Source organism: Pleurodeles waltl, chromosome 8 (assembly GCF_031143425.1).
Source record: "Pleurodeles waltl isolate 20211129_DDA chromosome 8, aPleWal1.hap1.20221129, whole genome shotgun sequence".
Taxonomy (NCBI): domain Eukaryota; kingdom Metazoa; phylum Chordata; class Amphibia; order Caudata; family Salamandridae; genus Pleurodeles; species Pleurodeles waltl.
Window position 1 is genome coordinate 1,176,755,906 of NC_090447.1, and position 14,126 is coordinate 1,176,770,031.

Below are 14,126 nucleotides of genomic sequence, written 5' to 3' on the forward strand. Positions count from 1 at the left end.
GAGTTTTTTTGCCAAACTCCGCTTGGAATGCTGAAATCTTTATGAACTCTGCCAGAGGAGCAGAGCTCACTGCCCACCCCTACTTCTTAGGCAGAAAAGTGATCCCTAAGGTAGGCCTTATGTGACCACCAGGGCAGGGTGCAATGAATGTAAAAGGCAGGGCATGTACTTTCAAGTTTTACATGCCCTGGTAGTGAAAAACTCCCAAATTCATTTTTCACTACTGCAAGGCATATCTCTCCCACAGGATAGAACTGGGATTGCCTTATTACATTTTACAATTGTAATTTCCAATCTGGAAGGGATAAGTTTGACAAGCTTGGTGTCTCTGAACTCACATTTTAAGATTACAATTTATGGTGAAGTCAGATTTTAAATTGCAGTTCTGAAAATGGCACTTTTCGAAAGCTGGCATTTTCTTACTTTAGTCATGTGGTGCCTACTGCCTGCCTCCAATGCATGTCTGGGTTGGGATGACAGCTGGGCTTGTGCATTCCAACTAGACAGCCACACACAAATGGAGCTTAGGTGTGACTGATAAGTCATCAACATCCTGGTGGGCCATCCTGGGCAGGATGGGTGGAAGGGACTGACACTTACACCTGAAAGGGCAGTATCCTGCCACACACACAGAGCTGCATACTCCTCTGTAGTGATTCTGGAGCCAGAGCAGGAAGAGAGGGTCTCTGCACACTTCAAAGACCCTTCTTTGATGTCTCCCCCACTTTAAGGACACATCTGGGTAGAAGTGCTTAACCTCTCACACCATCAACTCAGTACACTTCTGGACCTGCGTATACTCTTCCAGGAAGAAGGACTGCTGCAGTGCTACTAGGGCTGCCACTTTGCTGAGCTGCTAGTCTGCCGGACTACTGCTTTGCTGAGCTGGCCTGCTGCCTTCTTTCCTGAGAGTGAAAAGGAATGGACCTGGACCTCTACATCCCAGAACCAAAGTGACTCCAAGGGCTTGCTGGCTTGCCTCCTGTTTCTGAAGTCTCAGGGACATCAAAGACTTCTCTTCCATCTACAAACAGCACCTGAACTTTGCTTACTGCAAGTCCTGCTCTCCCAAATGGTACCACTCCAGTCCAGGGCCCTTGGAAGTGGTTATAAAGAGCTGCAACTTCCAGAACCTGTATATCGATGCCGTTGTACTAATCAAACTGACACATTGCCTACTGTGAAATTGGGTTAACGCACCACCGCAGTTGCAGGGACCGGACGGGCACATAGCATAGAGAAAATAGTAAATGGTCAGATAAATTGGTATCTTGAGGCTAATAATCTTCTGAATAATATACATTCTGGCATTTGGCCATGTCACAGTACGGAGTTGACTTTGCTTGAAGTAACCAAGTTTATCAATATGAAAATGGACCAGGGTCAAGCAGAGGCAGTGGCCCTATATTGACTTTGACACCGTGTCTCATCCCATTTTGTCGCAGTGTCTAATGAAGAGCGATGTATGAAGTTCTGCTTTACTTTGGCTTAAGTCTTTTCTATCTGACAGACACTAATCCATTCACTTGCCATCCTATATACGTCCGATATCAAGTTTTTGAGACTTAGGCCCATATTTATACTCTGTATGCACTGAAATAGAGTTATTTTTTTACGCTAATTCAGCGCAAACTTAACTCCATAGTTATATTTTGACGCTAGACCCGTCTAGCACCAAAATATTGGAGTTTAAGTCATTTTTTGGATGAGTGAAACTACCTTGCGTCAATGAGATGCAAGGTGGGGATCACATCCAAAAAATAACTCCAAGGCCCTAGCGCCTTATTTAGCCTCCTGTGCAAAAATGGTGCACAGGGTGAGGCGGGCCTAAATAATGGCGCTAAGCCTGCTTAGCGCCATTATTTAACGCCTGGATCAGGGCAGGCATTAGAAGACCTGTGGACCCATTTCCATGGTCAAACATCATGGAATGGGTCCACAGGTGCCCTCCCCATGCCCCAGGAACACCCCCAACCCCACCAGAGGGACTCCGGAGGATGGGGGACCCCATCCCAGGTAAGTAGGGTAAGGAGAGGTAAGTATTTTTAAAAGCTTTTTGAAGTGCCATTGGGGGCCCTGAGATGGGCCCCCCTACATGGCACCATGTGCAATGGCCATGCCCAGGGGACCCTTATCGCCTGTGTTGGCCATTGGGGTGGTGGGCATGACTCCTGTCTTTTATAAGACAGGAGTCATGTGGTATGGATGGTTTTGCATCAGGAAATTATGCTAGGCTGTTTAGAGGATTTTTTTGCCTCAAACCAGCCTAATGTCTTTTTTTGGTGCAAAACCCCCTTCCCCCATACTGCCACTCCCACCCGGCTAACGTCTTTTTCCATGACATTAGCCCACCTTTTGCGTCGAATTGAGCTATTCCATCAATTTGGTGCCCAGCTGGCGGCCTGGAATGGCACAAGCCGGCGCTATACTTGTTGATGCAAAACTGCACCAACACAGTTTTGTGTCAAAAAGTACAAATATGGGCCTTAGTGTCCTGCAAAGATATGTCATAAGTCCCACTCTGTTTAATATTTACATGAACCCTCTGGCGAGCATTATCCAACCATTTAGCCTAAAGGTGGTGCCTTATGCTGTCAACACTCAGCTCATGTTCTCATTTCATGAGGTCAACTGTGAGCTACAGGATTCCTCTAAATCATTCCTGGCAAAAGTTGCAGAATGGATAAAGAGTAGCTGTCTGAAATTTAACTTGGATTAAACTGAAATACTGCTCTTCATGTGCTCACCTTCTATTTAGTCCACTGCATAGTGGTCATCTGAGCTTAGGGTCCCTACCACTCAGGTGGATTAAGTGAGAAACCTTGGAATTAAATTTGATAAGGATCCCCCTTTCTCTCCTAGCTGAACGCAGTCACAGGGTTTTGTTTGACTTCTTAAAAAAACTTAAGCAAACTCCTTAGCATAGTTCCAGAGTATACCAGGAAAATCATTATACATTGATCATCTCTTCTAGTCTGGACTGTGCAAGCATTTTATATCTAGGAATACTTCATTATTTACTCTGTGACCTTCAAACAGTACAGAATGAATCCATGAGGATACTACTTAATCTCATTGTTGGAAACTGGGTTACTTATTGAGTGGGGGTGAAACCCTGCTCAAACAGCAGCCACAATTTCTGTCAGGGTGGAGTCACAAGCCAACCCCAAATTAACCTGTGTTTAATCCTCTGGCAGTCTGGCACAAATGCAGTCAGGCTTAACTTAGAGGCAGTGCGTGATGTATTTATGCAACACTTCAAACAGTCATAAAGTGAAAACAAAACAGAAGACAAATCTCACACCAACTTGCATTACATTATATTTAATACATTATTTGAAACCATAACTGCAAATATCCAATCAGTAGAACTAGAGATATGCAATTCTAAAGTCTAAGTAAAAATTGTGCCTAGAAGCACAAAGCACCAACTATGGTTATCTGGTCATGCTGGACTGGGATAAAGTCATGAGTTCAGGCTGACTGAGATGGCACGTGGGCCGGGTACAGAGAACAAACTAGGCTTCCTGAACAAAAGTACCCTAAATCCCGGTTTGCGTAGCCTTGCATAATCCTGCATGTAGGATGCGTCTCACAGCGGCGGTTCCTAAGTGCAACAAAGCTGGCTGCCATGTGAAGTTTTGCCTCACTGTCGAGGATGTCATTGATGAGGGGCTTGAGATGCAAATTCTTGCATGAAGGTGAATCACGCACTGCATTGTCATTGAGGATACAGTCGGCAATGCAAAGGCCTGCATTGAGGATGTATCTCGCAGTGGCTATTCTGAGGAGATTGTGGGCTGCGATGCAATTTTTGCCATCAGGGATGTGTCACACTGTGGCGGTTCCTATGCGGCTGCAGAGAGATGCATCATGCTATGTTGGTTTTGTTCACAGGACCACAGCGGGGCTGGTGGAGCACCTTCAGGACCAATTCCGAGGGTCTAGGACTGCAATGGCACCATTTGATGGGTAAGACTCGCAGCAGACAGGATCCAGGTGCTGGGCTCAAGGTGGTTAGAGCTTTTTCTGTCCCTGAGGCTCTGTGAAAAGGCTCATCAGCTAGCCCTTGGAGTCAATCAGATGGTCCTGGGCTCAAGATACAGGTCCAATCCTTCACTCAGGCAGTTGGGCAGCAGGCAGCAGGGCAACAGAGTAGCAGTCCTACTTGCAGAGCAGCACAACAGTCCTTCTGAATTTTCCACAGGTCCAGAGGTGTACTGAAGATTTGGGTCTGAGGGTCCAATATTTAAACCTGGTGCCAGCTTTGAAATAGGAGAAGGTTTTGAATGTGTCCATCCCCAGAGGTGCTTGGTATTTCCTGCCCCGTTGCCCTGGGCCCAACTTGTCTGTGGGCACAAAAGACTAGTGTCAAATCCTTTATGAGTTTGTTCAGATAGAGGCTTTGTGATGTGCAAGTGTGGTGGGTGACAGCTCCTCCCCCTCATCAAGCGAGAGATGCCCTATTCTGCCATTACCCATTCCCCCTTTGTCTCACTGTCTGGGAACAATACACAAAGACCAACTGCCAGCTACACCTCGTCATGTGACCCAGGACACAAGCTGCAGGCATCAAACAGTTGGGACAAGAGAATGCTAACTTTCTACAAGTGGCATTTTCAGAATTGTGATCAAACATTATCCTCTGCGATAGGTAGGTCTTGCAGCAGTGAAAAACAAATTCAAGAGTTGTTCACTACCAGGACATGTAACAGCTAAAAGTACATGTCCAATTTATTAAATACACTGCACTCTGCCATGTGAGTTGTTTAGGGCTTATGCTAGGGGTGACATATTTATTAAATATGACAATTTAAGCCTGGCAAAAGTGTATTTTGCCAGTTTGAAATTACAGTTGAAAACTGCACACAGGTCACAATGGCAAGTCTGAAACATGTTTTAAAGGGCTACTTGAGAGGGTGGCACAGAACGTCCCACTAGTACCATTTAATTTACAGACACTGGGTCGATATAGAACCACTTGACTATGGATTTACCAGTAAATTAAATGTGCCAACTGGATGTAAGCCAACTTCAGCATGTTTAAAGGAGAGAGCACAAGCACTTTAGCACTGGTTAACAGTGGTAAACTGCACAGAGTCCTAAAAGGCAACAAAATCTGGTTCACAAAACAGGAGGGTGAAAGCAAGAAGTTGGGGATGACCCTGCAGGGCCAAGTCAAACATTCCCCAGGCAGACACCAATATATCTTCACATTTGAGGAATCTACACTGCCTTCCGGTACGTCGACCCGTTTTGTTCAAATGCTTACTGTTTACATTCAGAGCACGTCAAAATAAAGGGCCAATGTGTCGGAGGTAAAGATTTAGGCCCTCATTATGACCCTGGCAGTGGGTGATAAAATGACAGTAATACTGCCAACAGGCTGGTGGTAATCACCGCCAAATTATGACCATGGCGGTGATACTCCCAATAGACAGCCAATGTACCACACCAACCGCTAGGGCGGAAATAACAGCCACCATGGCGGTAGCTGCCAATAGCCAGGTGGAAGTCAAAGTACCGCCCACTATATTAAGACACACAAATCAGCCACCTTTTGCGGGGCGGTACCAACGCCAACAAAAGCCAGTCGGAAACAGAGCTTAAAAGTGAAAAGACTCACCATTGGAGACACAGGGAAAAACCACGCTGCCATGGAACCCGAACTGCAAGTCTTCCCGATGATCTTCTATGTTATGCTCCACTTGGAACACCAATGCCAACGCAGATGACGACGGTGAGTACAGACGCCTAGCACACAAGGGAGGGAGGGAGGGAGGAAAACAAGAGTGACACACACACATGCACAACACACACCAGACACACACACACCATACACACAATCAGCTGCACAAGAAAAATAATTTGTCCCTGAAAATTGGCAGAATAATGCAAGGACAACAGGAATTGACTAAAGTGATTGTAATCAGATCAACAACAAAATTAATAATTTGATTTGGTAATGAAACAGATTCGTAAACATGTACAATGACCTGTGCTTTGTCCTGGGGAGTGCATGGCCACAGTCTCTCAAGTGGGTGTCTTCCCCACTGGTTCTGGAGGGGGCAACATACCCTGTGCTCTGTCCTGGGGAGTGCAAGGCCAGTCTCTGGAGTGGGTGTCTTCCCCACTGGTTCTGGAGAGGGCAACGTGCCCAGTGCTTTGTCCTGTGGAGTGCAAGGCCAGCGTCTCTGGAGTGGGTGTCTTCCCCACTGGTTCTGGAGGGGGCAGCCCGCACAGTAGCCCCTGGAGGGTGGACTACATGGTGTCTGCCGGCAGTGATGGCTACATGGTGGTGGTGGTGGGGGGAGGCTCCTAGGCAGCCTCTGCACTCACTGATGGCTGCATGGTAGTGGTGGTTGGGGAGGCTCGAGGGCAGCCCCTGCACTCACTGATGGCTGCAAATCCAGATCTGGCTGTGGGGGCCCCGTGACAGCTGGTAGTGGTGGCGGTGTTAGCCTGACAGCTTCCGCTGGCATAGAGTGCCTCTTCTCCTCCTGTTCATGATTCAGGGATCCCTTTCCCTTCCTTGCAGGGATGGATGGGCTCTTCCCCTCGCTGCCTGGTTGTGCAGGATCCTTCCTCTTCCTCACAGCTGGTGCAGGCTCCTTCCCCTGCCTCACAGTTGGGCAAGGAAAAGCCTTTTAGGGACGTTGGAGCAGGAGGAGGGAGGAGTAATGGGAGTGGAGGATGAGGGAGTGGTTGTCAGAGGTGTATATGTCTTCTGAATTTGAATGCAGGTGCATGGGCTGTATGCTGATGTGAGGTGGATGGCTGCTGGGTGTCTGAGTGCTTGCGTTCGTGTCCTTTAGGAACGGGGGGACAGACACAGTGGGAAAGGACACAGGGGACACATGCATGAATATTGTGGAGGTGTCTGCCAGTGATGTGTGTGTTCTGCTTGGTGTGGTGATGATAGTAGTGGATGTTGATGTAGTGCATGCAGGTGTGAGTGTGGACGTGACTGAGGGGGGAAGAGGAGGAGGAGGAGGGGGAGACAGTGGAGGCTGTGGATGTTGTCGTGTCTGCAACGGTATATTGCTTATGTGAGTTCCTGTGGGATAAAGTGTGGTGCTTGTGTTTGCCTGTGCCACTCTTGGGCATTGCCATGTGTGCATGCACGCCTGAATGTGTGCTTGGGATGGGTTGTTGTTGAGGAGAATGGGACTGGGAAGTGGAAGGTGGAGGGGGGACGGTTGAAACAGGGACAGTGGCTGCCATCAGGGAGGAGGCCAGAGCCTGAATCAATCTCTGTTGGGCTGCCAAAACACCATGATTGCCCTCCAGGAATGCATTGCGTTGCTGCATATGGGATGCCAGCCCCTGGATGGCATTCACAATGGTTGACTGCCCTACAGAGATGAATCTCAGGAGGTCAATAGCCTCCTCACTCAGGACTCACTGGGGCAGGGCCTGAGGTGCCTGTGGCGAAGGAGATGCCAACCCTCCTGGGTGAGCGGGCACGGGCAACTCGCTGAGGGGCTACTGGGAGGGCAGTGCTGGTACGGGGGATGGCGGCTGTACCTGCAGCTGTGGTGGTCACAGAGGTGTCCGCCACCACCAGGGACTCTGATACGCCCATCGAAGGAGGTATCAGAGTCTGTGTAGTCCCCTCCAGTCTACGCCATGGTGCTCCCCTTGCTCTCTGTTCCACTGGTTCCCTCGGCGTCGGTGGACTCTGCCTCCAGGGTCCTGTGGGATGCAGCTCCCTCTGTCGACGCTGCCTCTGCTCCTCTGCCAGATGATGCTAATGCACGCAAGGACAGGATGACAAAACAAAAAACGGTGGGGAGAGAAACAAAGGATACACTGGGTCAATGACTGCCCCAACACCACCGTTGGCGTACACAGCACCCTCACACACAGGGAACAGGCCTACGCACTATGCATTGCACTACCAGTGATAATGCTAGCCACCAATGCATGACGAGGAGCACACACCGCCAACTGCAGCACACCTGGGACACATGCAGCCCTATCTAGGAGTGAATACTAACAAGCTAAGTCATCTGTATTTGCCATGCAACCCTTACCCTTCAGAAGACTTACGCTGCTATGTCTGGCCTGGCCTTAGGGGCACCCACTAAAACACAACCACCACCCGGATACCACCCCACCAGCCAAAAGTTGTAATGATACCCACTGTACTCACCCCCTTGTGGCTGCTGTGATGCCCTCAAGCAAACATCCAGCTCAGGGTAGGCCACCGCCAGTATGCGGCCCATCAGGGGGTGTTAGGGTCCGATGGGCACCCTTTCCTAATTGGGAGGCCATCCCCAGCTGGGTCTCCGCGGTCTTCCGTGCCCAGAGTCTCAGGTCCTCCCACCGTTTCCAACAATGGGTGCACCGCCTGCCATAGGCCACCAGGGTCCACACGTCCTTTGCGATGGCATGCCCTAATCCCTTCTTTTGATGGGCGCTGACCTGCAGAGGCAATACAGACAGGAGAACACCATTAAACAAACAGTCAAGCCTGTCACACAAATGGCCCACCATACCCGTTTCCATCACCATTGGCACACACATAGCCCAGGGCACTTCATGTACACTGCCAAAAGACAATCTCCCACCCACCCTTACACGATGCCTTCACACACATCTCCATGCATTCATGCCACATGCATCGTGCCCACAGTGTACTCACCTGTTGGTCTGGAGGCCCATACAGCAGTCCGTACTGGGGTAGGACCCCGACCACCAGTCACTCCAACTCCTCAGAAGTGAAGGTTGGGGCCCTTTCCCCAGTCACACGGGCTATGGTAGGTTCCAGACACAGGTCACAGCAGCACATACAGTGTAGGTCTTCTCCTGTGGAAGGTCAGGAAATGAGTGAGGAATGAGATATAAAATGGTGGTCACATCCACAGCGATGTATACCGTCACCACCGGCATACATCCTCATTGGCCACTGTTCACCACAGGACCCAATAATATCCAACGAAGTATTGCACGGTGGTTCGCGACCTCCTACCGCCACGGCATACAGCTTGGACAGATTTACCTCACTTCCACCTGTCCCTCCACACAGGACAGGCAGTCGCCATTTCAGGGAGTGAAACAGGCCTATCGATACTTAATGCATCACAGGATAAAAAGCACATACTTTTCAATTCCACTGTCCCATGACATCAATGCACTGTGTACACTGAGGTTGGGGTTTCATTGTTCACATTGTGACAGCCTACTCACTCTTGTGTCCCTTAGATACCTACCGCTGTGGATGAATAGGAGATAGAGACATACCCCCGTGTACAGACCCCTGGTGGACATAGCCCCCTCTTGTGCAAGTTCTATCAGTGCTCCATTTCCTGGCAACTGGTTCCTTCCAAGTGACAGTGGGCTTGGCAGCAGGAATGTCACAGCCAATGTTCTCAATAGTGCTGGCAAGAGTCTTATCTGCCCTGATGAAACACAAGTGCAGCTACATAACTTTCCCCCAGGCTGAGGATTTGGCCACTGTGAAGTCCGGCTTTTATGCAATGGGACATATCCCCAATATATTTGTAATGATTGACGGTACACATATTGCACATGTCCCCCTCCCGCCAGAATGAACAGGTGTACAGGAATCGTAAGAGTTTCCACTCCATGGATGTGCAGGTGGTGTGCCTGGCGGACCAGTACATCTCCCACGTCAACGCTAAGTATCCTGGGTTGGTGCATAATGCCTTTGTCCTGAGGAATATCAGCATCCCAAATGTGATGGCCCAACTACAGAGGCACAGGGTGTGGCTTATAGATGAGCCTTGGTCCCCACCCAGTGTATGTTGGTGTATGCCTATGCTGTTGACCAAATAGGATGGTGTGTGGCTAAATGTTGTCCCTCAATATTTGCAGGTGACTCTGGTTACCCAAACCTATCGTGGCTGCTGACCCCTGTGAGGAATACTAGGATAAGGGCTGAAGAACATTATAATGAGGCACATGGGCGAACCAGAAGGATAATTGAGAGAACCCTTGGCCTCCTGAATGTCAGGTTCAGGTGCCTCCATCTGACAGGTGGATCCCTGTGCTACTCACCCGAGAAGGTCTGCCAGATAGTAGTGGCATGCAGCATATTGCACAACCTGGCCCTCAGACGCCATGTACCTTTTCTGCAGGAGGAGGAGTGGCAGCAGTAGACCCTGAGGATAGTGAGGATGAGGAGGCAGAGGATGAGGATGTGGACAACAAAACATTAGTGATCCGTCAGTACTTCCAATGACACACAGGTGAGACAATGAAACTTCACATTTCCATGACTTTTGTTGTATTCTGTGTTGCATTGGCATACTGGCATTACCCACTTGTTTCCTCTAGTTACTGTTACCTTTGGATTGTCATTTTACAGATGTTGGTGACATGACAACAATGTCGTGATGTGATCACAACAGCCTGAAACAGGTCATTCATTCTATGCTCTCACTATGTACAGGTCATTTGCAATGGATGTAGCTGTTTCAATTAATACAAATTTTCAACACATGAAATACTAGTAGTCGAAGTTTGTCCAAGGGTGTTTATTGTAGTGTTAATCAATTGAGGGTAAAGTGCAATGGAATGGGGTGATGATGGAGGAAAGTCTAGGGTATTGTTCCAGTCTGTTTGTAGCACAGGTGCAGTGTCCAAGGGGGACATAGGAAGGGGAGCTATAGCAGTTCAAAGTGGACAAGGTGACAATGTGGGACACAAGGGGGGCAATCAGGAGAGTCTAATTTCCTGGCGGTGGTCTTGGCAAGTGTCTCTGACTTCTGTCTGGCTCGCAGGGAACGTTTGCAAAGTGGTTCACGTTCTGCAGGGGGCGGGGTGCTGGTGGCCTCTGGATCCTGTGGTGGGGCCCCCTGCCCACTAGTGGCAGTGAAAGTGGAGGGCTGATTGATGGACTGGCTAGTGGTAAGGGGCCCGCTGGTGTGCTGTTGCCTCCCTCATGATGTTGCCCATGTCTGCCAGCACCCCTGCTATGGAGATCAGGGTGTTGTTGATTGCCTGCAAGTCCTCCCTGATCCCCTGATACTGCCCCTCCTGCAGCCACCTGTTCTCCTGCACATTGTCAAGGATCTGGCCCATCGTATCCTGGGAAGGTTGGTAGGCTCCCAGGATCTCGGAGAGTGCCTCCTGGAGAGTCGGTTCCCTGGGCCTGTCCTCCCCTGGTGCACAGCAGTCCTCCCAGTTTCCCTGTGTGCCTGTGCCTTAGTCCTCTGAACGGTGTGCCCAATGCCACTGACCCCAGGTCCCTCATTGTCTTGTGGGCGAGGTGTGGGCTGGGGTCCCTGTACAGGTGGGCACACTGCTGATTGACATGTCCTGGGGACAGAGGTGTGGGCACGCTGAGTGGGTGCTGTGGTGTTGGATCCTGATGGGGGAGGCTCTGTGGTAGTCTGTGAGTGGGCTTGGGTGACTGCCTTTCCAGTGGTCCCTGATGGACCAGGTAGGTCCTCCAGATCCTGAAGTCCATAGTTACTGTCATCACTGGGGGCGTCTTCTGATGGGTATCTAGATAGTGGTGGCACCTCCTCTCCACTCTCATTGGCAGGGGTACCTGTGAGGATGTAAATGATGTATTATGCTTCATGTTTCTGACATTTGTACTTCCCTAGCTTCCCCTCTATGGTTGGTATCACCCTGCCAGCTTTTGCTTGTGTATGGTGATGTATTGTGGGTATGTTAGTTTCCCTATGCTGTGCACGCTTTAGTGATGGGTGTCCATGCAGGGCTGGGAGGGGTGTCCCTGCATAGGTATGGCTTGGCATTGGGGTTAGTCAGAAGTGAGGGTGCAGTGTGTGGGATGGAGTGGAGTTATGGGGGTGAGGGTGTGGGTGTGAGATGGCATGCAGTTATTGGGGGGGTGATAAGTGTTAAATATTGACTTACCAGTGTCCAGTCCTCCGGCAACTCCAGCGAGTCCCTCAGGATGCGGTATTGCCAGTACTTGCTCCTCCCATGCTGTGATCTGTGGGGGAGGAGATGGGGGTCCACCGCCAGACCTCTATATGGTGAGCTGGTGTCTTGCTGCAATGGAACGTACCTTCCCCAGTAGGTCGTTCCACCTCTTCCTGATGTTGTCCCTTGTTCTTGGGTGCTGTCCCACGGCAGTGACCCTGACCACGATTCTCCGCCATAGCTCCATCTTCCTTGCAATGGATATCTGCTGTACCTGTGCTCCAAAGAGCTGTGGGTCTACCCTGACAATTTCCTCTACCATGACCCTTAACTCCTCCTCAGTGAAACAGGGGTGCCTTTGTGGTGCCATGGGTGTTGTGTGATATGTGTTGGTGATGGTGTGTTGGGTAATGTGGTGGTGTGTGTGATGTGGAGTGCGTGAGGGGTGCCTGGGTGTAAGTGCTGTGTGTGTCTAGTTGTCTTTGTGCTCTTCTTCTCAGTCTCCTGGTGGCAATTGTTGTTTGTAAGGGGTTGTGGGTAATGTGGGTGTGTGTTTTATAGTGGTGTGGGTGTGGTGTGTGTGAATGAGTGTCAGGTGTGTGTTTTTAGTATCGACCAATGTAGTGTTGTTTTGTATGTGGGTGTCCATTCTGAGCACGGCAGTATGTACTGCTAATGGTTTACCGCCGTTGAATGTCTGCCGTGGTAATTCATGGGTCATAATGTGGTGGGCGTTGTTTTGTTGGCGTAACGGTATGTGTTTTGGTACCGCCACTTTATCACTGACCTTTGGTCTGGCTGATTTGTGTATGTGGCTGTATCCTGTCGGTTTGGTGTGTGTGTGTGTCATAATATAGTGAACAGATATCCGCCACCACTGCGGTTAGGTGGCGGCCATCAGCGTAAGCGGGATTTACTGCCAATGTTATAATGATGGCCTTAGTGTACATCGTCCCTATAGAACTTTGAGATTTTCTAATCAGTACTGTTGCAAGTCCCCAGAGTGCATCATGCTTGTTTAAGTGGACTTTCCTTTCTTCATCCCCAAACTGTGGAATGCTCTTCCATATATTCTTCAAGTTTCCAAAATAAAGAGACTTTAAAAAAACAACTCAAAACTTGGTTAATCCTCAATATTTGGCAGCTTTTAATAATTGCCCCCTTCTAGCTTTTTCAGCACCGGGACACCTCTTTGGGAGTTGCACAGTATATAAATGGGTCATTCATTCAACCCTACACTGAGTACCACACTATGAGCGAGATACTATTCTGCAATCTCACCATCCCTGTACATTTTTTTTTTTAAATCAATATTTCTCACATTTACAAATTCTATCATGTGTGAGGAACATCTAATGTTTTCTAATGTTTTCATTATCTATTGATTTTATACTGTCCGTTGGCATCTGGGTCTTTGTAGGAGCATAATATGGAGTAATGTTTGGCTCTTTGTCCTGTTCTACGTGCCTCGGCAGTGTGGGGCTTGAAGATAGCCATGAAGCTTCTTAGGACTCCATAGTGTGTTACTGAGTGAAGGCCTTTTCGTAGGACACACCGTAGACGAACTCAAGGACACAGATGTGTGTTTAAGTTTAATAAGAGTCTAAGCTTTTCTGTGAAGTAATTTGCTTTTTTAAACATCATCTTTGTCACTTTCAATGAGGGTGTCATCTTTGGCCCGCTGACTGGCTGTCCTCACAGAGCGAGACCTTGGGGACATACCTGTGTATCTGCTTTGGTGAATTTAACTTGTACCGAATCCTGCCTTTCTAGACTGCCTGCCTAGTGCTGGAAATGTTGTTTACCTATATTTTGAAATCATTACTCTAGAAAGTTGGGCCTCTTTTTAAACTTTAAACTGCTTATTCATTTTATTAAGAAATACTTTCTAGTTTCTGGTTTTACTTACAATCATGTAGAAATGTTTTCAAGATGTTACATATGATTACTGTTTCTGTTAAGTTGTTTTCTTTGCCAGTCTGGCTTTGGAGCACCTGGGGTCCAGTCACCTCACTTGTTGGAGGAGGGTCCTGGTCAGACTTTAGATACCATCTCTGCAATGTGGTCTGTGGCCACCAGTCTGTGGTTCTGGTTAGCGCGTAGCTCAGAGAGCGTTGGTGCATTTTTTGTCTGGAGGCAGTAAATATTTTTGCTGGTTGCTGGTTCTATTCTCAAATTTCAATCCTACAACGACATTTGTATCGACTAGTCATTGACTTGAAATCTCAAATAATCTAGATTCAGATTAGTATTAGATATTTATT